Source organism: Marmota marmota, unplaced genomic scaffold (genome assembly GCF_001458135.2).
Source record: "Marmota marmota marmota unplaced genomic scaffold, marMar, whole genome shotgun sequence".
In the NCBI taxonomy this organism is placed as follows: domain Eukaryota; kingdom Metazoa; phylum Chordata; class Mammalia; order Rodentia; family Sciuridae; genus Marmota; species Marmota marmota.
Genome location: NW_025999960.1, coordinates 6,418,172 through 6,442,845, shown reverse-complemented (window position 1 = coordinate 6,442,845; position 24,674 = coordinate 6,418,172). Strand labels below are relative to the sequence as shown.

Genomic DNA, 24,674 nt, shown 5'->3' with positions numbered 1-24,674 from the left:
ATGGGCTAACTGGGGGGGATAACTGGAGACAGGTGTGGCATGCCTGGAGGTGGTGGGTCCCTTCACTGGGGGCGTGTCCTAGAAGGGTCCATTTTTTCTGCAGCCCTTTCTCCTTGCTCTCTGCTTCCTGGCTGCCACGAGTGGAGCAGTGCTCCTCCACCACTCCCTTCTGCCTCACCTCGTGCCCAGAGCAATAGAGTCAGCAGATGATGGACTAAGCCCCTGGACTGGAGCCAATATAAACTTTTCCTGCTCTAAGTTGTTTTTGTCACAGTGACAAAAAGCTGACTGACACAAAATCAGTTATGTAAGAAAAATAAAAGAAATGCTCTTCTCAAAAAGTTTAAAGCTTATTTAGAGACATGCTTTATTTGTGAAAACAATTAGAATCCCTGGTCTCTGAAATCTTGATTCAGTAAGTATCTGGGATTTTGTACTTAACAATAAGAATTTAAAACAATAACAACAACTTTCCAGGTGATGCTAAGGATCTTCCAGGATGGGCACCCATGTGTTTAGAAAAGAAAAGATCTCAAAGGAGTAAGGCCTGAGTCAGAGGGAAAGGTTTCTTTTGTCACAGCTGCTGTCACACTGTTTTTTCTACATCTTACATCGGGAAGGGGAAAATAATATATTCTGAGGCTCACCCACCTCACTCATTAACTTGTTCAACAGCAGAAGGACCTAGGTGATAACAAAAAGTGGAGAGGATTTAAGAGGTGATTTGTAAATTTGTCAAGTTTACAACTGAAGCCAATTTTTAGTAGATACATGAGTTAGAGCTCTCCATAAACCCCAGCTGTGTAATGATTTCAATTTATAAATACAAATTTTGCCTTGCCATAGAGTGATCACTGTTCTGTCCATGCATATTAACTAAGGACGTTTCAGTCTTCCAGTGTCACTCTTCTAGAGAGCATCTGATGATGGGTCACAGATGGCTGAAGCAATGTAAACCAGAGGTTGAGAGACTAGAGAGCAGAAAAGGAAGTAGGATTATAACATGGTATTTGGGACCCCATGTGGTGAGCCGTTCTAATTAGACCGTGGCCGCCATTAGAAGATGGCGCCGGCTTCCACTGTGGCCTGTGATAAACAACTCCTAATATGGAGAATTGGCACGCAATCCCTTACCACCCTATGAGAAAGGTCCACGTGGCAGCTTAAGATTGGTATGCTGGAGGCTTTATTAGGCTGTGCTTGGGCGCTCGGCGACGGGTCACTAGAAGATGATACATGAATCAAGGCCTGAATAAACTGCTGAAAGAAGAATCCTGTGTCGTGTTTTCCCTTGCCGGCGAGGGGTCGCGGCAACCCCATGACATTCCAATTTGGAGATCACAAGGAAGTTGGTGTTTTCTGAATAAGCTGCGAAGGTTCTTACCTGTGAAGGATTTGTGGGGGAAGTGTCTCAGTAATAGTTCTTAGTATTTCCATCAGGGGGCAGTGATGCCCTCTACAATGAAGGTGATTGTAGCTAGAAAACTTTATTCTTTTTTGGACGTGAAGTGGGTGTAAGTGGGAAGCATTGATTAATTCTGACTGCCCGTGTGCATTAGGGTGATCTCGAGCTGAGTTCCAGCAGAAGACAGAATAGTTAAATACCATCTGTAGAATGAAAATCTTTCAAACCAGAGTGAGTACTCAATTAAAGCAGTTGCTACAATTGGTTAAATTGAGTAGCTATCTCAATACTCTGAAAATTTACAATTGTTGAAGTTCCTGTCCAGGCAGCCTTAGGCAGATCAAGGACTTGGATTTGTTAAGAGTTATGTGTCCCATGAAACCATAGGAGAAAATTTGCAGAACAGAGGACAAAGGATAGAGAATTACTTCTGAAGAACTTAGACTTTTAAAATCACCTCTAATGTGGTTTTGCTCTCCCTACCCCAATAATTCCACCTGAGTTTCAGGAGACATTTGGCTGCCTGAAAGCAAAACTATTTCTACTGAGTGAGTGGTATACTGGGCATGGCCCTTAGCAAGCAGATGAGCCACCAGGGTACTACAGTAGAAAAAGGAATGGACTGAGTCAGGGGAAGCTATTTCAATCCTGCCTTTTAAATGACAGTGGGATCAGAGTTTACTGCAATGGGATGCATTAGGATCCTGCCAGCTGGGCTTTTCCTGGTTCTGCCACTTTGTGTGGGATCTTGACTAAATTGCTTAGCCCCCCTTTTTCCCCCCAGTCTATATCTGTAAAATAAGTTGGTCCAGGTGAGCTTTCAGATACATAAGAACTAAAAATTTTCTGAATTTTATGAAGATACAAATATATTACCACTTAGTACTGCTTATGCAGCTCAGAGTAGCTTGTGGAAGAAGGGATTTTCATTATGGCCAACTTTATCAATTTTGTCCTGCAAAATAGAATTTATATTTATATAAAAGAAGGAAGTGTATTATTTTATTCAATGGGCAAAGAACTGGGAGAAAGGAATTGTATACCATTTCATTGAAAAGACATTAGTACATTATTTCTACCCCATTTCTTTATAAATGAGAAAGACGAAATGTGCCAAGATTCATTCTTCTAGACATTCTGGTGGAAATGCTAAAGCAAAGAGAGAAGGCAAAGTCCCTACTCCATTGAGCTAATGCTGAAGCTAGGAGAGCTAATGTGCAGAATCGTAGATGGTGATAAACTGGAGAGCAAAGGTAAGGCAAGGAGAAAAGAGAGTGCCAGGGGGCCATTTCACTTGGATTCCTTTAGAGTAGGCTTCTCAATAAGAAGACATCTGAACAGAGTTCTGGGGAAGAAAGGGAGTCAGGCAGACCTCTAGTGGAGATGATTTCAGGGAGTGAGAAGAGGAAGCACAATGCCCAAGAATAATGGGCAGAGCTAGGATTTGCTCATTCGCTAACCAGAGTTTGTGCTATGCTTTGTTGTATTGGCTGCAGGACTGAAATCTTGTTCAGTTCCAAAACTTTTCAAGCAAGGCTGCCTCCTGCTATAGTGCTCTTTTGTTGAGCTCCCACCCTCTCTATGCTGAGCACCATGGGCACTCTGTGAGCACCATGTTCAAGTCAGTTTTCAGAACAATTCCACAATTTTGTTCCATAAAGAATAAAAAGGGAGGGGAGGGGGGATAGTAGGGAATAGGAAAGGTAGCAGAATACAACAGTCACTAATATGGCATTATGTAAAAATGTGGATGTGTAACCGATGTGATTCTGCAACTTGTATTTGGGGTAAAAATGGGAGTTCATAACCCACTTGAATCAAATGTATGAAAGATGATATGTCATGAGCTTTGTAATGTTTTGAACAACCAATAAAAAAAAGAATAAAAAGAAATATGCTAAGAAATACAGAAAAATGAACTTAATGTTATTTATTTTACACCTTACTACGTTAAATGGAAAGAATCACTGCCTTCTGTCATGGATAACTACTACAAGAAAGTTATTTGAGTGACTCCACTGAAATTATTCAGTTAATTAATGTGCCTGGTGTGGTGTTAGAAAGATGAATAATAAACTTGCACATGAAATGTTGATAGATCCTCTAAGTATTAGGGTTAACTCTAAGAGAATGAGTCAGGTGCCCAGGGCAGCGTGGGAAGCAAATACCTGAGTCTTCCTGGGGAAGTCAGGAAAAGTTTATAAGTCAAGGTCAGCTTGAGCAGGAAATTGAAGGCCTTGTGACAAGAGGTCATGGACACACACAACTAGCATTGTATGGAGCAGGTTTTTTAAAGGGTTTATTGGGGAAACAATAAGGATTAACAGAGCACATGTGATCCCCTACTCTCTCTTTGTTTCACACCTTATGACAATTGTAGGCTGCATGTGTCATGGCCAGCATTCCAGTTGAAAGAGGTTCTAAACCTGCCACTCTGAAAATTTGTGAGGGTCAAAGGAACAAAGGCCATGCTGTGATTATACAGCAATGGGTAGGAGTGTGACATTATTAGAAAGAGGGACTCTGAAGCCTAGCAGCTAGTATCATTCACATTTTCTGAGCAAATCAACACCGGCTGAGCCAGCTTTCTGCTAATTTACTAAAAAAGGGAGGAAGTGAGGCTGTGGGCTTATCAAGATCTGATCTATCTTGGATGGATGGGAGGGAAATTTAAAGGTACTCAAGAACAAATCAGATAGAGGAAAGAGTGTGGGGAACTGGAGGGAAACTAGAGATCATAGTGCGAAGAGAACTATGAATACATTGTCATGATATGGTGTAAGGCCAGGAGGGATGGGATCCAAAATGTTGCCTGGCAGAAGCATCTGAACAAGGCTTATGCACCCATCTAGTCCTACCTGAGATCTGTGATCGAGGGTGCTGTGTGGGAACTGTACTCAAGACATTCCTGGTCTGTAGGAAGTAGGTGGATTCTGTTCCATGTTGTTGCTCTGTGGCAATTTGTGGCAATTGTTACAAAACCTTTAGTTTTTCAAATGAACTAGAAATATAGGTTCATGAACCAAATATTCCTTCTTTAAGTGCTATAAACAAATTCAAATTTACTTAACAAATATATATACCAAACTAAACATAGGCTGCTTGATCTTTAGTTTTCCAACCTGTGAGAGGCATTCAGGGACCATATGAGAGCTTATTAGGATGACTGATGTGATTGGATTTGCTTTTTGGAAGGATTATTCTAGGAACAATGAGCGGAGTAAATTAAAGGAGTTAGCATAGGGTCAAGAAAAGTAATTAGGAAGCTGGTGATGAGTATTGAATCTAGGGCTTCACACATACTAGGCAAAGGCTCTACCACTGAGCCACATCCCCAGCCCAATATAAATCTTTCTGAAATAAAAATTGAGACACTGAAGTAAAGCAAAGGCAGCAGGGATAAAGCTGAAGGACATTTAGGAAAAGTGTTGGCAAGATTTGTTGACTAATGAAATACAGAGTTTTGTGCAGTGTGAAAGATAGGGGTTTAATTTCATTTTGCTACATATGGATTTCCAGTTTTCCCAGCACAATGTGTAGAAGAAGCTATCTTTTCTTCACTGTATGTTTATGGTACCTTTCTCTAGAATGGGATAATTGTATTTATGTGGGTTTATCTCTGTGTCTTCTATTCTGTACCATTGGTCATCATCTATTTTCGTGCCAATACCATGCCATTTTTGTTACTATAACTCTGTAGTGTGATTTAAGTTCTGAAATTATGATGTCTCCTGCTTCACTTGAGATATAGATACTGTAGGAAAAATAAATTTGAATGATTCTCAGATTTCTGACTTGAAAGGCCAAGTCAATGATCTTTGAAGATACTAAAATAAGAAATGAATAGGCAATGCTGGCTTACAAAGCAAAATCAAGAGTTCTTTTTGCGTACACAAGTTGAATATCCCTAATCTGGAAATGCAAAATCTAAAACACACCAACATGATGCTGAAGAAGTTTTGGATTTTGGAGCATTTGTATTTTGAACTTTGGGATTAGAGATGCTCGACTACTAAAGTCTATACAAATATTACCAAATCCAGAACATTCCAAATCTAAAACACTCGGGTCCCAGGCATTTTGGATAAGGGATACTCAGTCTGTATTGAGTTGAAGATATCTGTGGGGAACTTTGGTAAATTCTTAAGTTCAAGAAATAAATTAGATTAGAGTTACATAATGGAGTGTCATCAGTGAATGGCTCATATTCCTTATTTTGATTAAACATTTCCCTTCAATATGCCAGGCTTTGAGCTTGTCACTGGTATATGGAGGGTTAATGACCAGCTGTTCTCAGCTCATAAAACTTGCAGATTAGTGAAGCAGGCAGATAGTAAATGAGAAGGGATATGAACAATAAACACAAATTGTATTAAATTCTGTAGAGGAAATATGGTAGCCAGGAGCAAGATGAATGAAAGGCAGGATTGATGGTTCTTTGTCCAAAGGAGCTGAAACCTTGGTGCTGGATGAGAGGAGAGTTGGAAAAGAACCTGGGGGCCTGGCAGTGTACTGGACTGAAGGAGAAGCAGAACTTCAAACACTGGAGTGTCTTATAGCCCAGTCCTCTGAGCTCTTTTTTTCCTCCACTTGTCTTCATTCCCTTTGCGATTATCCAGCTCATAACTTGAAATTCCATGCATCCTATGATTCCAAATGCATGTTTTTAGCTCAGACTTCTCCCTTGAATTTCAGACGCAGGGACCCAGCTTCCTCTTGTATAGCTTTACATGAGTGTCTAAGAAGCATCTGATGGTAAACATGTCCCAATGCAAGCTTCTGACATTTTGTCATGCTCTCTTCTTAATCCTACTTCATGTGTGGTCATTCTCATTTTAGTAATGGCAATTCCATTCTTCCAGTTGCTTAGGCCCCAAATCTGTAAATTCTAACAGCATTCAGAGTGTATCTCCTTATCACCATCATTGTTACCATCCTAAAGCTCCCAACACTTCTCATCCACAATATTGCCATGGCCTCTTAATTGGTTTTCTTGTTTAAATCCATGAACTCCTTTTTGTCTAATTGACTAGCTAGACTTACCCTCTTAAAATATGTCTTATTATCTTTCTTCTCTGTTAAAACCCCAATGGGTCTCACTTCATTCAAGACTCTTCTAATGTTCCATGGGATCTGTTCCTAATCATGGATTCCCTGTTCTCTTTCTTATGCATATTTGGCTTCAGCCACACCCATTACTTGCTGGTCTTCTAGTGTGCCCTGAGTGTTCCTGCCTCAGGATTTTTGCACATACTTTTCTATCAACCCAACTGATCTTCCTGCAGAAACTCACCTGTTTTATCCCTATGTTCCTTCAAGTATTTAATCAGTATGCAGTATTACCTTTTCTGGCCAATTTACCTAAAATTACAATCCCAATCTGCTTAAGCACCTCATTCCACCTCTGTTTTATTTTGTTCTTCTTAGGAGGTATCATTTTTTAGTATACTAAATATCTCACTTATTTCTCTGTGCCCCATTATAATGTAAATCCTATGAAATAAAAAAGAATTTTCTCTGTTTCATCTTCTTTTGTATCCATAGAGCTGATAAAAGTGCTTGGTATACATAGTAAACCTTTAAAAAACTGTTTTTCAAGTGGGCACAGTGGTGCATACCTGTAATTCTAGCTACTTGGGAAGCTGAGGCAGGAGGATCACAAGTTCAAGGCCAAATGGAGAGATGCAGTAAGATCCTGTCTCAAAATATATATATTTTTAAGGTCTAGGGATATAGCTTAGTGGTCAAGTACTTGGCTAGCATGCATGAGGTTCTGGGTTTAACCACCAAAAGTGCAAAACAAAAATAAAACAAAACATTCCATTTCAAGGAGAGAATATCTAATAAATGTAAATGAATAGAAACACCATGAAAGAGGACTAACATATGGACTTTGGATTTGGCCAGCAAGCACTACTAGAAGCCTTAGCAAGAAAAGAGGAGGTAGTAAGAGTGGTACAATGAACAGACCCTGCTAGTGAATAGAGCTGAGGTGATATCAACTAGGGTGATAGAGAGTGTAAGAGTAGAACAGAACCCTAAAGAGGGGGTTTCAATGTTTCCTACACACTACTGAGTTGTAGTCACCCCATCTGTGCTGGGGTTTGTAATTGTTCTCATCCTCCCACTTTTTACCTATGGTGAGGTGTGCTGCTTTCAGGGCCCATCTAACTCCACCTTTTGATGAATATTTCAGAAATACATTCAAATATCTGAGGCATTTCGGGGTTTGCATTCAATTTAGTATTTAGTTTTTGGTTGTCCTCCAATTTTATCAGCATACAAGCATTATCTTCTGAATAACATTGTTAGCCCCTTCAACTCTTTCTCATGCTTCTTTGGTGTTTTCCTTGGTCAAGGCTCAAATGATTTTTATTTTTCTTTGTTGCATTGAAGGACTTGCCTTGGATTGATTAAAATGCTATTTTGAAAAATTTGTTATTTACTGGCAATTGCTCTTTTCACTCTGTTGTGCCAGAGTATGCCTTTTCTTTTCTTTTGCCTTTTCTTTTCTTTTGCCTTGATTGGTTATTAAATGTCATTGTCTAACCCTGACATATCAAGGTAGTACTATGATTAGAATGCATTTATAATCTGTAACATTTTCATTGCGGAGTTTAATTGACTGTTATCTTTTCTGTTAGTTCTTTTTAAAAAAAAATCTGATACCCCATCTGTGTGTATTGTGCTGTACTGCTTAATAATACAGCTCTAGATAATAGAAATCCATTACATCTCTCAAAAGAAATTTTTTAAAAATGCTCTCTAAGGAGTATAAGGCAACACAAGTAGGAATTCAATCTCTAAGAATCAGCATGTGTTTTTTCCCCCTAAAGAAAGAAAAGAAGAAAATAAATAAAAGGTAGAACACTAGACTCAGAATTGTAGTTTCGTGCTGCTGCATAAAAATAAAACCCATATGGTGGAAGAAAGGTTGTCAATAATCCTATGGAGCAGATGCATTTTGTTCTTTCAAGAGAAGAAAGAGCCTGCATCTTTACTCCTAAAATATCTTGAAGTTGAAGTAAGCAAGGTTTACTTTCACCACCACCATTTTCTATTTCAGACTGATATTTCTAACAATCACTAGAAATCAGCAGGAAATTCTCACAAAAATTAGCATTAAAATACAAAGCTCTGTGTCATCCACTCCATAGGAAACACTGATATTTTTAAAAAGCATTTATTCTTGATTTGCTCTTTTATTTCCTCAATTCATTTTCAATTTCCTTTCTCTTTTTCACTGTTCTAAAGATTAAAAAAAAAACTTAATCCTGAATTCCTTATATAATGAAAAGCAACAAATTCTCTTCTGACTTTGCCTTTTCTCTAAACGTATACTTCAGAGGTAAACTTTTTATTATGCTTATTAGTGCATAATAATTGTCCAAATTAATGGGTTTTACTGTGACTTTTCCATATGTGCATATGTCTGTGCCTTGACCATGTCTACCTTCCTTCCTACTCCCCATCCCTATCCCCTTTCCCTACCCTAATCATTCTCTTATAGAAGAAAACTTTTGGTAATTTCTGTGTTCAACTTTTTGTGGTTTCCTCAGTGAATCAGAAAACATGATCATATCTCTGTTTTCACATTAATCAATAGCTAATTGTCATATGAGACTAAGGATGAAACAGAAGGTATCCATTGGGTCCCCGTCATGGAAGGTGAGGCTTTGGCTTTACTAACCCAGTTTCTTTCCACTGCTCAGGTCTGATAGTTATATTATTGTAAGTTCCTCAATTTGTAACTTTACATAGTAACTTTAAATCCCTGTTTCTTGTTCTGTTGTCTTACAGTAGTGTTTTGACTGCCTACTACATGAGATGAAAATATCAGAATCCCTGCGTCTTCTCTGATTTTCTACCTTTTCTGTGACCACCTTATATCAATTAGGATTTTGCTTTTCTGTTACATTTTGCATTCTGTTCAAAAATCACACCCAAGTCTTTTATATTTTGTCCATCTGTTAAATCTCATGCTGAAAAATGAATCTAAAAATGATATTATTTTTAAAATGTAGCTGGGCATGGTGATGCACACCTGTAATCCCAGCAGCTCAGGAGGCTGAACCAGTAGGACTGCAAGTTCAAAGTCAACCTCAGCAATTTAGTTAGTCCCTAAATACCTTAGTGGGAACTTATCTCAAAATAAAAAAGGGCTGGGGATGTGGCTTAGTGGTTAAATGCCTGTGAGTTCAATCTCTGATACCAATCAATCAATCAATCAATAAATGAATGAATAAATAAAACTTTAATTCATGATTAGGGGACACTAAGGTTACATTTCTTCTCTTATGTTGCATAGATATTGTATTGAGTTCTTCTGAGAAACAGAAAAAGATCTATGTGTGTGTGTGTGTGTGTGTGTGTGTGTGTTTAATACACACATATGTGTAATTATAAAGATATAATGAACTGGGTTGCATGGTTATGGATGCGGACAATGCCAAGATCTGAACTTAGCAAGCTGGAGACCCAGGAGAAACAGTGGTTTAGTTTGCAGTCTGAAAGTTAAGCAGGCTTGAGACCCAAGAGTCAAGGCTTCATTTTGAGGCTGAATGCAGGAAAAGTTGGATGTCACAAAATCATGCAGCCAGGTAGGAGCATTCACTTCCATTTATGGGAAGATAAGTCTTCTTATTCTATTGAGGCCTTCAAATGATTGGATGACTACCCATACTAGGGAGGACAATCTGCTTTACTTACTCTACCTAATTGAACTAGAAAAGTAAGAACAAACCAAACCCAAATTATTTTTTTCAGTAGAAATAAAGAAGTAACAAAGATCAGAATACAAACAAATGAAATATAAACTAAAAAGTCACAAAAGTTAATTAAATGAAGAGTTAGTTTTTTTGAAAAGATAAACAAAAATAGACAAATCTTTTAATTTTAAAACACCACAAGACAAAACATAAACCCTAAGAATAAATTTAAGAAAACAAGTTGTTCCTATAACAAAAATTTTAAAATATTGATGAAATAAATTGAAGAGAACACACAAAAAAAATGTAGACATTCCATCTTCATAGATAGGAAAAGTTGCCAGTATTTTGGGAAGCAATCCACAAATTCAATGCAATTCCTATAAAAATATCAATTATATTCTGAAAAGAATTAGGAAAAAAAATTCCTAAATGTGTCCAAAATTACAAAAGACCTGAAATAGCCAAAGAATTCCTGATAAATAAGAACAATGTTGGAGACATTATAATACTTGACTTCAAAGTACACAAAACTACAGTAACCAGACCAGCATGGTGCTGGCATAGAAATGGACACCAGGATCCATAGAATGGGATAGAGAGCCCAGAAATAAATCCACATATTTACAGCCAACTAATTTTTGACAAAGGCAATGAGAACATACATGGAAAAAAAAATGAAGTCTCTTCAAGAAATGGTGCTGGTAAAACTGATTATCTATTTGGAGACAAAGAGAGAAAGAGAAAAATAAAAATAAAGAAACTATCCTCCTGCCTCTCACCTTATAGAAAAGTGAACTTGAAGTGGATCAAAAGACTTAAATAGACTTTAAACTGAAAGTACTGGGAGGAAACAAAGGGGAAATGAATTACGATGTTGGTGTGGGCAGAATTTTTTTTAAAAATTTTTAAAAATTTGTTCTAATTAATTATACATGACAGTAGAATGCATTTTGACACATTGTACACAAATGGAGCACAACTTCTCATTTCTCTGGCTGTACATGGTGCAGAGTCACATTGATCATGTAATCATACATGTACATAGGGTAATAATACCCCCATGTCCCAAAAGCACAGGAAACAAAAGCAAAAGATGACAAATGGGGTTATATCAAACTAAGAAAGTTAAGGAAACAATTAACAGAGTAAAGAGGCAACCTGTAGAACCAGGGAAAGTGTTTTTCAAACTATTTGAGAAGAGATTAATACTCAGAATATATAAGGAAATCAACACAAAGACAATCTAATTTAAAAATGACCAAATTACCTGAGTAATTCTTAAGAGAGAATGTTCACATGTTTCACAAGTATATGAAAAATAGTCAATATCATGAATCATCAGGGAAATTAAAATCAAAACAACTAGATATTATCTCACTCTAGTTACAATGGCTATTATCAAAGAGACCAAAACTGCTGGATAGGATGTGAAGAAACAGAAATGTAAATTATTACATTCGTCATGCAAAACAGTACAGAAATTCCATAAAAACTAGAACTAGAACTTACCACATGAACCAGCAATACCTTTATTGGATGTATATCCATAGAAATTGATATCAGTATTTCAAAGAGACATCTGCCTTTGCCTGTTTATTGTAATATGACTCACAGTAACCAAAATATGGAATCAACCTAAGGATTCAATGATAGACAAATGGATAAAGAAAATTATACACACACACACACACACACACACACACACACACACACACACGGGATATATCCAGCCATAAAAAATGAAATTCTGTCATTTGCAGATGGAACTAAAGAACATTCTGTTATGTAAGTCAGGCCCAGAAAGACAAATAGTGCACTTCCTCACTTATATGTGGAAGCTAAAATTCTGATCTCACAAAAGTAGAGAACACAGTAGTGGTTACCAGAGCCTGGAAAGTGTGTGGGCAGGGATGGTTGGTCGAGGCTGGTAAATGGGTACAGGAGTGCTTTTGGATAGGAGGAATAACTTCTCATGTTACACATTACATGATAACAATGACTGACATCAATTAATTGAATATTTCAAAATAGCTCGTAGAGAGTACTTTGAACTCAACACAAAGAACTGATAAATAGCTGAGATGGAGACAAGGATTGAATCCAGACAGTCTCTCGTCAGCTGCTATTATGGTACTTGTACGTGGCTCTAAAAAAGGACAACAGCAAAGCTAAATGCCTTCTATTTGTTGCTTTATGCAACTATGGTATGTAGGAAGCATAGTCAGGAGAATTATAAAGAGAATGGAAGACTGGAGACCACACTTTCATCTCCCTCCTTCCAAACCAGATGCCATTTGAGGAAGCTGAGGAAGAGGGATATACTTTGAGAGAGAAGAAAAATTTTGAGAGAAATTTGATCTTTGACATTTTTGAATATTTACTCAGAAAAGGAAGTACTTATCCTGCAAAGTGATTCTTTAAAACCAGAGCAAGCAGAAATATCTTTGCAAGTTCAAATGCAAAAATGAGTTCAGCAAGGTGAACTTAAGTTTAGAAACAAAATTACCTGACTTTGCAAATAAAAGACTTAGCAAATTTTGACCCCAGTGATAATTATTTTGAATTCCTTCATGGATTTATTTTATTATTATTTTTTTAAATTTATAATACCTGTAAGATGTGAATAAGAATCTTTAGGGATGATACCCAACATCAGTGATTTATTTATAAAGCTCCAAGATGATCTCAGTGTGCAACCTCCATCAAGAAGTAGTGAGTTAGAATTATGATACATGGAGATCCATAATGTTAGTAGTGAAATATTAACTAGACATAGCTTTGTTTTTTAGAGCTCTTAAAACATTTTTGGAGGCCAGAATATATACTTTGATCTTAAAAAGCTTTTCCAGACTCCCCACTGATTTTTTATTGGTATTCTAGTTAGTTAGATCTGTGATGGTAAGTATTTGTAACAAGGTGAGTATTTGTAACAAGGTGGTTGAAGAGCAGTCACGTTAATAATGGAGGAAAGTGGAATAAAGGTTTGCTAAATATTTCCTGGAGGTTCTATAAGTTTATGCCTTTGCTTTGGAAACTAAAGTTGCAGAAAATTTAATGAGACAGCAACATGAAGAAGCAGCAAATAGTATTTAGAAACAATGTATTCAAAATGACACCCATGAGTACCTCAAAGAGTTAAAATAGTGGGATGGGAAGGGGGAGCATGGGAGGAATAGATAAATTCTAGATAGAGCAGAGGGGTGGGAGGAAAAGGGAGGTGCCAGGGGATTAGCGAGGATGGTGGAATGTGATGGACATCATTATCCAAAGTACATGTATGAAGACACGGATTGGGTGTCAACATACTTTATATACAAACAGAGATATGAAAAATTATGGTATATACATGTAATAAGAATTGTAAATGCATTCTGCTGTCACTTTTTTGAAATCAATAAAAAAATTTCAGGAAAGATTAAAAAAATAAAGGAAATTCAATATTTATAGGGCAGGGATCTTATGTAAGCCAACGTCTGGTGCCTATATATAACGAATGAGCATTCTTTTCTATCTTTTTGTCACCTGTCTACTGAGCATCTTAAAATATATTGACCAGCAGGCTTTAAATAACCCTACATGAACATTTTAGGTTTCTGTACTCTTAATTTTCTTTTCTTGTTGCTGATCTCAGAATATACAACTAATGGAGGAATAAGCTTTTCCAGAATGCTCTGTAATCTTCATTAACAAACCACTGGCTGGAGAGGTTTTCAGCTGCTTAACACCCAGCTCTTTTTTTGAGCAGTGTGGTTATATGATTCTTGTTGCTTTCTCTTTATGTGATATTACCAAAGACTTATGGGAGAACATCCAAGATCATCTTTGAATCCATTCCTCTGTTTCTAGCAAGATAATGTTTTCTACACAAATGATTGTATTCCTGTGCATAAATAGTAGTTCCTCAGTAGTATGTTAGACCACTTCACTATTCAAAAACAATATCCTTTATGTTACTTTACTGTCCAAATTAAAGTAGGAAGAATAATCATTTTGGGGTATTGCACATCATTTCAGAAAGTAACCTACAATACTTTTTCAGTTAATTCATTTTCTTTCTTTTTTCTTTTCTTTTTGTGGAGTAAATTCCTTTTTTATCAACAATTTTTTTTCCAAAATTATCCACAAAATTTCTTTTTGCAAGAGAGCATAAGGGAAACCATAGGGAAAAACATGAACATATCTGATTACATAAAACAAATATTTTAGAGGCATCCGTTTCACAATCTTTAAAGCTAAAAACTAGAATGAAAACAATAACAGTGTGTCATTATCCACAACATATAAAGAGCAAAAAGAAATTCGAGGAAGGTCACTGATAGGATTAGTTACTTCTTGGGGATAGAAACTGGGATTGGAGTCAGGCTGGAGACTATCGAAGAGGGAGTGCTTGCTCATACATCTTTGGCTTTTCTCTTGTTACGATGAGTATATGTTACTTTTGTAATAAAATATTGAGAACTATACCACATTAAAATAGTGTTTTAAATGTGATACCACGATATCATGCAACTCTCCCACATATCAGAATCTAAAAGTGATCAGGAAGCTAGATAATGGTGCAAATATTTTCAAATAGATGTCCAAAAACTTAATAGACTGTTGGAAAATGAGGATGTCAGAATTTAGGAAGAGGAATTCTTTTGAGAGAGCTTCACTAAAGGTTGGTAGGAAATGTACATCCTGCAAACCAAGCCTAGTGGGGGGGCTACATTCCGAACACTGGAGAATTTACTGTGTGATCCCACCCCTTTAATCAGGGCTCCTTGAATGTTGTTCAACTTGTGTCTGAGGGCAAGAGAAAAGGTGGCTTGGAGGTAAGCAAAAGAGAGCTACTGCTCTCCCAGGGTATTTGGATAAACAATGGGCAATGGGATCACTGAAGAGAGAACCTCCAAGGAGTAGGGTCATGAGTAAGGAACCTAATTTATGCTACCCATTGCCTATAAATATTCCTTTTTTTAAACAAAGCCCAAATATGAGTTAATAGGTTTCTGGTTCTTTGAAAGAATATTTGTAGGGGTGGGGAAAGGTATCTACATTTATCCATTAATAAATGTATTATTTCTCTGGAAGCCTTCAAACCATCTACCCTAACTATCCATTTCAAATTAACTTTCTCACAGCCCAACACTCAAAATAGGCACTTCCCAATTTCTCTGTCCCATCCTTTGTGATATTGGTGGTATTCATTTTACTTTTATACATACTTGAAACATTCAGTATATTAGTACTTGTTTGTTTTAAATTACAGAGTGTTAAACACAAAGAATTTTATATTTATCTCATATGCCTTTCAGCACTCCATAGTTTATTGCATAAATCTGGTATTTCTTTCTGGTATTATCTTCTTTTTTTCTATAAGAACACTCTTCAATAGTTTTTCAAGTGCATCTCAACTGGCAATAAATACATGTAATTTTTGTATAAAAAGTCTTTCTTTTCCTCTGGACATAAAATTCTGAGTTGATGCTTTTCATTCTATCTTTTTAATATGTGTGTTATTGTTTTCTGATGTTTATTGTTTCATCTTAGAGGTCTGCCATTGGTTTCTCTCTATGTTATTTGTCTTTATTTTTTCCTAGCTGTCTTCAAGATTTTCTCTTTATCTGCCACTTTTTTAGCAGTTTAAATATAATATGTCTAGATTTTTTCTTGTATTTTTTTAAAATTAGAGCTCTCTGAGCATGTAGGGCCTGAACAAAAATATCTTTTTTTCCTTGCTAGTTTCATACCCTGTGAGCTAACAATATAAAAATGTATCAAGATGTTTAGTATATGATTCAGAAGAGCATTCTCTTTAAAAGCAGAAATAGCATTGTCTTTTGGAAATTGCTGATAGCAGAAGATGCCTATGCCTAAGACCTGGAATAAGGGGAGATGTTAGGCATTGAGTTATACAGAAAAAAATTATAGATGATTAAATATATCAGGTTTCTACTTGGAAAGACATGAAGATAATATAAATATTGTATAGAAAATGAAGATAGAAAAAAGATATAAAAGTCATTTGTTCTTATTTCTGAGGCCTTAGAATTCTCCTGGTTGACACAATTCTCAAGTCAATTTTCTTCAATTCAAATATAGAATAATGAAAAAATAATGCAACTGAATTAACTTGTATTATTTGACTTAGTTTGTTTCTTTATTTAGAACTTGAACTTGATGTAAATTTTCTTGTGCTTTAATTCAGATAGCATTAAAAATGCATTAAATGTAAATTAATGTCTTCTGTAAAAAGGCTTAGGGAGAATAAGCAGTAGAATTGAATGTGAAATAAGAAATACCTAAATTAAATTAAAATCACACTGTATTAGGCAGGGTCCTCTTGAGAAACTGACCCTGAATGAATTATATACATAGAAAGATATATTATGGGAGGTAATGATGATAGAATCTGTCAAGTCCAAGGTGTTCTGGTTGGACTGGCAATTTGGAGATCCAAATACAAAAGCATTAATGCCACAGCTCAAATCTAAAGGTGATGTGTTGACAGATTTGCTTCTTGCTTGGGGAAGGTCAGTCTTCATCAGTCCTTCAACTGATTGACGAAGCCCATTCACACTATGAAGTACAATCTGCCTTATTCAAAGTCTACTGATTTAAATATTAATCTCTTCCAGACACACTGTTATAGTTTCAGTATTAGGTATCCCTCAAAAGCTCATTGTATGAGACAATACAAGAATGTTTAGAGGTAAAATGATTGGGTTATAAGAACCTTAACCTAGTCAGTACATTAATACTCTGATAGGGATTAACCAGGTGGTGACTGTAGGCCAATAGGGTATGACTGAAAGAGGTGGGTCATTGGGGGCATGTCTTCCAGGTATATATTTTGTCCTGGTTGAATAGAGTTCTCTCTCTGCTTCCTGGTGCCACATTTCCAGGTGCTTTCCTCTCCCACACCTTTCTGCCATGATGTGCTGTCTGGCCTCAGGTCTTAAGGAATGGAACTGGCCATATGGACTGAGACCACTGAAACTGTGAGTCCCCAAATAAACTTTTCCTCTTCTACTTGTTCTTGTCAAGTCTTTTGGTACAGGGAAAAGCTGACTAAAACATACACCCTCATTATGTTAAGTGAAATAATCCCAAATAAGAAAGTCAGGCGTCATATGTTTTCTGTCAAATATGGAATCTAGAGAGGAAAATGCAAAAGAAAGGTATGTGGGAATGGGTGGTACCTCAGGAAAATTGAAGGGAGATTAGTAGAGTAGTGGAAAGGGAACAGGGGAGGGAATAGGGGAAGAAAAGGGGAAATACTGGAGAATGATATTCATCAAATTATACCATTATATTTTGCACATGTATGAATATAAAAAACAAATTCCACCATTTTGTACAATTACAATGCACTAACAAAAAATATGAAGCAAAAACTAAAACACTCACAGAAGCATCCAGAATAATGTTTGACTAAAATCTAGGTACTGTGATTCAGCCAAATTCACACATAAAATTAACCATCACAAGACTACCCCTTGTCAACATGGCACTGATAGGTACCTTGTTAAACCATACTTAATCTCCAATTAAAGATAATAACAAGATATACTTCTACATAACATGATATAACTGTTTTTTATACAACCAAAACCACTCTAAGCCTTTCCCCAGAAGAGGAGGCAACATCCCTAGGTGACATTTACTCTTTTTTCATGAAATTTTATAACTAAAATACTACAATATTAGGTTAATACACTTAAATGCTAAGACATTAAATAAAAGTCAATATGTCTTATGTTACATAAAAAGGGGGTTGAAAAAAGCAGAAAACAGATATTTTCTATACACAAAAACATAACAAAATGAGGAAAATATTTTCATGGTATTTACAGTTCTTATTTCTATAACTGGTCACATGGTGATAGCTGGTATTTACGAATACCTTTTTCTATTCCCATTCCATGTTGCCTTTGCTGTCAGCAAGCACCTCAGCTACTTGTGATTCTTCAACTGGTGGGTGACACAGGCCTTCATTCCTGAAGGATCTGGGATATTAGAAGTCTTATCTGGATTGAGTTGTTGTGGTTTTCCATCAATGTCAATCACAAATCTAGGTAATAATAATAATAGATGCTCTAAGAAATCTCTTGTGTTCTAGACATGTTCTTTCTCACTTCTATTGTGGAGTAGCTGTCCAATTGTTCCTTGGTAGTCAGGATCAATCATTTTATCTAGCACAGCAACTCCATTTTTTTTCTTTTGTTTTAAGGGCATGAAGAATCCCAATAGACCAGGTAGCAGTTTTAACTTTTAGTTCAGTGAAATTAATGTTGTGTCTCCTGGTAGAAGCATTCCTTCCTTTGGAACTAAGACTTCTGGGCCAGTAAAGCAAAAAGTTGTAAATACAGGAAGAAAAATTTTTCTAACATGCCACTAGATATAATAGTGAGTGGTACCAATCCTATTTTTACCCATTGCTTCCTGGACCTACCAATTAATTCTGGCATATTTTCTCTCTCTCTCTTTGAATCTAATATTTACACCATTAAATCACAGGAAGATTGGGTAAAAAGAGAAAATATCTTCATGCTAGTCCCAGAGCTCCATGAGCAACTTCCAGTTATATTTCGAGATTCTTACAGCACTAGATGTTATAAAATTTCTCCCTGTTTTTTAGTCTTTGAGTTTCATAAAAATGCTACGCAGTATTTAAGAGAGTAGTAAAGTTTTAAGACTTTAAACAGAAAATAGCAAATAGAATTTATCTGGTGTAATACAACTAACTGATTGGCAGGACTCGCCTAGAACACCAAAGCACATTCTGAGGAAAGCCCCAGTCGCGGGCGGAAGGCATGCCAGGTTCAGTTAGTGATGTCTGGCATGGGCACAGTCAAGGACAAGGTCAGAAATGTCCCTTCCTTCCCGCTTCCCTTCAAAGAATATTACCTCCTAGGAGACCAAGTATCATAATTGATTTTAAAAGGGTATTTACATTTGACGTTCTATTCATACTTCAGCTGAGACCTCCTTTTACATTCTTGTCATTTTCTTAACTAAAGATGCATTCCAGAATCTGTGTGCTCCTATTCCAGATAAAGTATGAACTAAGACCAGAAAACTCTTAAGAGGTGATGGACTCATGTAAACAAGGACCGACGGCAATGTCGATAAAGGAGTCTTTCTCATCTCACTGCCTTGCCTTGAACTCTTCCTTCTGGACCTTTCTCTACCCTCTCATGTGTTTTTATTGCAACCCTCCCAATCATGTAAGGTCCAAATCAAGACCTAGCTACCTCCAAATAAAAGATTTCACAAAACCTCTCGATACCAGTAATTCCCCCATAATATCTAGGGACTTATACAAGCACCCTCACCCACCTGACTTGTCATCCTAGCTAACCTTCTGTCTACCTATCACCTTAGATGGTGTGCCCTGGAGAGTAGGGACAGAGTCACACTCATTGTTATACCCTCACAGCACCCAGCAGGGTGAGTGACACTTGTAAGCACTCAAATGAATGAAACTAAAAGACATTTGGACTTAAAAAAAAAAAACAATTAATTCTGGCTATCAAAGAAATAGCACAACAATATTGTGTGCTGACTCAGAGATTAAATGGTATTCTGGAGAACCCTGCTCCAATCCTACAAGATATTATTACCTAATTAATACTATAAGTGTGCCTTCAAGAGGTCGTTACACTGTTCTACCAATAAGCTACTGCAGGATGGTTTAGAATACGGTAATACCAATGAATTTCAGGAGCATGTTCCCATTGTTGTACTTCATTGGCTATGAAGTGAGTTCCTTGACCAGAAGTAACACTTTTTGGAATATCACAATAATGGATAAGGCATTCAGCAAATACTGTGATGGTAGTTTTGGAAGAAACTGCATAATGGGCAGGTAAATCTATACTCAGAGTAAGCATCTATTCCAGTAAAAATGCTGCCACTTTCATGATGGATATAGTCCAATGTAATCAACTTTGCCACCAGATAGTACATTGATCAGTCTCATGAATGGCATAATATCAGAGATTCAGTGTTGGTCTCTGTTGCTGTTTGATTGACACTCAGAAGTAACTGCAGCCAGGTCAGCCTTCATGACTAGAGTCCATGTTGTTAAGTATATGTATAATGTGTCCATGTATAATGTGTTTCCCTACCACTATGTCCACTTTGTTCATGAGTCCACTATGTGCTGACAGAAGTAGTTAGAGAAAGAGGCATACTAATATCCTCAGAACAGATCATTCTTTTTAAAAAAATTAGTTGTACATGACAGTACAATGACTTTGATATATAATACATTTGAATCAGATGGGATATAATTTCTCATTTTTCCGAGTGTACAGAGAACAGATCATTCTACCTAGTTGATTATTAAAATCATTCTCTATTGAGGTCACACTTTGTTGAGCATTCACATAAGACACAGATATGTTAACATTTTTTGCCCATTTGAGAGTTATATCCATACACCTTTCCTCAGACTATCTCATCAATTTTCTAGTAAAATAACTTTGAAATTCTCTGACCATTCAGCTAGAACCCTGGCCACAGCCCATGAATTAGTATGTAATAGCATGTCTTGCCATTTATCTTGCCAAGCAAAGTAACCAATCAAGTGTACTACTTGAAGTTCTGTCCACTGGGAGGATTTCCCTTTGCCACTGTTCTTTCCCTATAGTTCTAGAAAGGAACTACAATGCCACAGATGCCCATTTTTGGATGGTACCTGTCTATCATTCAGAACCATCTGTAAGCAAAACCTGATCTCTCTTTCAGCTGATCATAGGAAATTCCCAATGCAGTTATAGGTGCAGGCTTAGAGAGAGAAGGCAGTGTAGCAGGAGAGGGGACTATGGGCATTTGGGCCACATCTTCTTATAACTGACTTGTGCCTTCAGCGCCTTCTCTGGACTTATATCTTATTCTCTACTTCCATGTGATGATAAAGTACTACTGTACATACTCAATTTCATGGTTTGTGGAGATCATATAATACCCAATCAAGGTGGGAAGCTCAGATCTCATGGTATCTCAGTAATAATTGTTTAAATATTCAGTCTCTTTATTAAGGCCCAGTGGCCGATCAAAAGCTGAATGTTCAAAGAGTAGCTGTCTGTAAAGGAAATCAGAGATTTATTCTAAAATTCGAAGGATCAATTAATTCTGTGAATGATGTCAATATAGCATCAAAGGACTCCCACATGTCTTCCCCAGTGATGCAGACTTCCTTCTGTCATTGCCCACTTCTTACTTTGCTTAACTATTAACAGATAATTGGAAAACCAGACTTAAACTTCATTCTTATAATCTGCAACTCCCAGAAGGGCAGATTAGTGTCAACTTTATGGACTTTGTCTTCCTTTCTCCACCACTGAATTTATAAAATCATTTTCTAAAGAAAAACATTCTTCCCAAATGGGACTATCAGTTGCTGATTTGGTCTTTGTGTTCTTTGGTCTCTTGGCAGCTAGCACTCTGATGAAGAACCCAAAACCTTCATTTGTAGAAGAAGCATTTTTAAATTAAAGAACTAGAATCTTTTCCAGAATAACTCAATATTTCAGTAGATTCTTGAGTTTCAAATAGAGCTAAAAAGTTATCTAACAACTATACAGATATAAATTATAAGTAATAATATTACTTTTTTCTCCACATGGTTTTGAATTCAAGATTATTTTCTATATAGAACATTCTAGAATTGGAAAGTGAGAATAAAGCTCTCATCTTCCATTTGATAACTTGATGTCAGAATGTGACTTATAGGACAAGTGTGTGCACATTATTTTAGCCATGGGTACCACCCAACTTCCATTTGTTAAGTGAATTCTGAGTCATGTTTGGGTTTGGGTTCAGTGTTCATGTGCTGTCAGGTTCAGAGTATATGACAGTAATGTTTTATCATGCAATTTCCTTCCAAATTATTCAACTCTAGAGGCATCCTCATGTATTTGTGGATATCCACTTTATGAAATCATGTAGGAAAATTTGGGCTTCTGATATATTTCATGTAGCTTTATACTCATTAAGGTCATCTCATTAGTATTTATTGCATCTTAAGTTTTCATCCAGGTTATAGACAATAATTAGATTCCATGACATGTGCTGAGCACCTACTATAAAGAACAAGGCTGGAAGGCTACAATACCTGCTTTCAGAAGGCCTGACGTGAGGCAGAATGAAGAGAATTTTAGGTGGAGGATGTGTAAAGTTCTTTGGTGGCTAAATGACGTATTTAGTTAACTGTCAAAAAGTGACAAATTTAGGCTTTGAAAATTGGAGACAGAGGGCTGGGATGTGGCTCAAGCGGTAGCGCGCTCGCCTGGCATGCGTGCGGCCCGGGTTCGATCCTCAGCACCACATACAAACAAAGATGTTGTGTCCACCAAATACTAAAAAATAAATATTAAAAAATTCTCTCTCTCTCTACCTCTATCTCTCTCACTCTCTCTTTAAAAAAAAAAAAAAAATTGGAGACAGAAAAGTCAAAAGAATCTAACGGGAAAATAATTAAATAAATCTTAATTATTTACATTTAAAAAGTTAAAAATCCAAGGGGGAAATATTAATAAGATAAAATCCATGCAAAATCATCTGTCTCAAAATTAAACATTTATCCTTTGAGTTTTGAAGGAAAGCTTCAGTACGGGATGCAAGTAGAATGGTATATGCTAAGACATGAGCACTTTGCCTGCTAGAGGAAGCTTCCTCTGATACAACACCCTTGGGGCTATGCTGGAATACTGGTCTTTTGTCTATCCCAAGACACATCTCTCCATTTGCTTCTGAAGAAGACTGAGATCTTTGAGAATGAAGCCACTTTTTCTTATTTATTAAGGCATGCTTAGTAAATGTTATAGGATAGAAAGAAGAATAAATAGTGTTGGAGGATTTTTTCACTATGCTAAGAAAAAGCTATCAATTCCAGATAGCTTGACTTGCATTTCATTCTCAGTCTCTCTAGATACAGAATTGACTCAGTATCAAATGCTTCTTTTAAATGAGTGAAATTCTATAACACATACACTAGATTTGTGGTTTCTCCCAGGTAAGAAGGCTGGGCTTTGGAAAGCAACAGAGGCTATGGTAGCAGTGGCAACTTAGTACTCGCAGCCAATAGGCAGCTGTATTCACTCCCATCACTTTGGATTTATCTTTCAAATAATCTCATAAAACCACATGTCTCAAAGTGTGGCTCTGGGACCAATAGCATTAGCATTATCTGAAATTATCCAAAATGCAAATTCTCAGGCTTTGGCTTGGATCCACTAAGTTAAAAACTCCAGAGATAGGACTCAGTGATTTCTATTTTAATAAGCAGGTGATCACAATGCACACTAAAGTTGATCTTCTCTATATCATGGTGCCATGGACTAAAATGAGTACCATGGATAAATCAGTTTGAGTAATGCTGCAAATTTATATATCCCATTGAAAAAAAATTACAAGATTTATTATCAGATTAAAGGCTAAGTGTTCTGTAGCAGGAAGCTTGAGAAACTAAGCATTTTTATTTCTTAACATTGTTTGACCATGAAAATCATGAGAGAATCAATCTCCTATCTTGATCCCAGAAAGAGGTATGCTCACGTGGCTGGGTTCATCCAATTAAGTGTTGGTGGGGGTGATATGTGCCACTCATATCTCTGGAAAGTATAATGCCCTGGGAAATTTTGGAAGCACAGATTGAAGAGACTAAAACTTGTATCAGTCTGGGCTCCTGAATGACACGGAAGCCACCATCCAATTGCCTCATTGGAAATCGCCTTGGATGGTTTTATGAATAAACTGTTATTGTGTTATAAAATAACACACTGCACACTAAAGTTGATTTTCTCTACCTGTAACAGCCCATGCTTAGGATGCAAAAAATCTAACTGCTGTGTTTCATTGACATTAGCTCTAACTAGTGTCAAGCTGAGGTGATAAAAGATCATGAACTTGTCTCCTGGCCTGAGTGCAGAGTCAAAGCTTTGAGGGTGGGAGTTGTGGGAGAGGAGGCGTTTATAAAGTTTCTCCTGTTTGATCAAGTGTGGGTTGCAAGAAGTGCAGCCTTAACTGTAATCAAAGGAGGCATTATGCTTCCACAAGAATCCCAAGGAAAGTGTTATTATATGACAATACAAACTATGGGATGATTCTCAAAAGGAAATGCTGGAGAGATTCAACCAGTTAGTGTAAAAGTTGCATGTAAAATTCGCTCTGAACACAGAGACACCAAAGTAGCTCTAGATAACAAGGATTATTTCTTATTTAGAGATGATGACATTCTTGGAAAGCATGTAGACTGAAATAAATCACTATTGAAATGGCATCATATGAAGCTGCCCATTCCCCCGAAGTTTTGAAATCTTTCATTATTAGGTAAATAATTTCCATGTCTCTTTTATAGTAAACTAATGATGTCTAAGCTAATGGCATCCATTGTTTATAAAATTTAGTTTCGCTGTACTGCTATACACATTTCCAAATAAAATATGTAAATGAGTGGAGGGAGGGAGGGCTGAGGATAGAATCATGAATTGTTGAGGGGAAGGCAGACACTTACTAGAGATTGAAGATTTTCATGACCCATCAGCATGGACCTTGTTTTAACTTCT

At 36.7% G+C, this 24,674-nt stretch overlaps 1 pseudogene; it reads left to right on the top strand.

Annotated features, from left to right (window-relative positions):
- Positions 1 to 2,634: 2,634 nt before the first annotated feature.
- Positions 2,635 to 24,365, top strand: LOC107148691 (annotated as a pseudogene).
- Positions 24,366 to 24,674: the final 309 nt, after the last annotated feature.